Source organism: Phaseolus vulgaris, chromosome 8, assembly GCF_000499845.2.
Source record: "Phaseolus vulgaris cultivar G19833 chromosome 8, P. vulgaris v2.0, whole genome shotgun sequence".
In the NCBI taxonomy this organism is placed as follows: Eukaryota; Viridiplantae; Streptophyta; class Magnoliopsida; order Fabales; family Fabaceae; genus Phaseolus; species Phaseolus vulgaris.
In genome coordinates, this window is record NC_023752.2 from 41,651,342 (window position 1) to 41,653,052 (window position 1,711).

The following is a 1,711-nucleotide window of genomic DNA, read 5'->3' on the forward strand; positions in this document are numbered from 1 at the left end:
CTAGTTAATCGCTATATGTCATGAGAGGTAAGAGAAATATCAGAGATAGTGGGAGCAAGAACAAAGGAAGGAGTCAGTCAAAGACTTGGGATTGCTCAAGTGTAACATGTTGGAACTGCAAGGAGGTGGGGCATTTCAGGAAAAAATGCCCAAATGATAAACAAGTTAGCATTGCAGAAGATTCCGCGGATGAGGACCTCTTAATCTCTTGCGCGGAGAGCAGTGTGGATTCCTGGGTCATGGATTCTGAAGCATTGCAGAATCTAGTTATTGGAGACTTTGGAAAGGTAAGACTAGCGGACAATAGAACTCTTGATGTTACGCGGGCATGGGTGACATAGTGTTGAAGACACCAGTTGGTTTTTGGACTTTGAAGGATGTCAGAGTTGTTCCAAGCTTGAGGAAAAGTTTGATTTCTGTTAGGCAGTTGGACGAACAGGGACATGAAGTGAAGTTCGGAAATCAGCAGTGGAAGGTCGTCAAGGGAAATCTTGTCATGGCCTGCGAAAGAAAGAGAGGTTCGTTGTATATAGTCAGATTACCGTGTCTAAGGGAGTGACCATCCCAGCTCAGAAGATAAACAAAGTCCGGTTCACAGAATCTCGTGGGCAGAAGAGGGTTGTCTTTACAAGAGAGAAACCCAGAGCCACAGGTCAGATTCAGGATGAACGAGCATGGAAAGGTTCAAGTAGACCAGTCAGAGGTACTTGTGGCAGGGGAGCACGGGTCGTGCTTCAGCTAAGGTTCCTAGATGACAGTGGGTTAGGAGAACCAGTATTCCAGCGGTTGAAACTTCTCCAGAAAATTTCTTGTTGAATATGGAGAGTGTTTGTTCTCAGGTTGTTCCAGGATCCGACAGTTCCTGTAAGTGGGAGTCGGTAGGAACAGAGAACAAGTCAGTGACTGACGTGTTGAAACTCAAGGGAGTTTTAACGAAGTCTTCAAAATGATTAAGAAGGCTGGTGGCAACTAGAGGTGGAACAGTGAGTTCCATCGACAAATTACAGAAGTACATGTACACAGTTGAAGCGCAGGTGAACATTGTTTTGTGACTTCAAGTGGGAGATTGTTGGTATGAAGTCAAGACCAATTGGGTTGGGCTGACAAGACACCATGTACACAGTTGAAGCGTAGGTGAACATTGTTCCGTGGCTTCAAGTGGGAGATTGTTAGGTATGAAGCCAGGACCAATTGGGTTGGGCTGACTAGACACATGTTTAGTGAGTGGGCTTAATTATTATGTCCCTTTATTATCTCTATTTATCTCTATTTAAAGATATCATTGTACTTGTAATTGGTGTGCAACAGGATATAATGTAAACCTAATAGTTGCCCGGGTGGATGTAGGTTGCAGTTGGCGACCGAACCACGTTAAATCTTGTGTCGTTTATTTTTATGCAGTTGATTCGTGATTATGTGTGTTGTTTCTGCGTGCGTTTTTCCCATCATGTCTTTCGTTTGCAAGATGGAATCAACAGAAGCATGAGCAGCGTTGGAAACGAACAACATCTATCTTTCCATACTTCTGTAGCAAACTAGAATGTTCAATCACATATTAAAACTAGGTTGGAAGGAGTTCCTCTTAATCAACAGTTACTCCTTGTCCCAACATGCTTTAAAAATATCCATTATTGGCACAAAGCTTTTACACTATACATTATGGTAACCTGTTTAAAATTTCCAATTAACATTGTAATTACAGTTTCCCTCA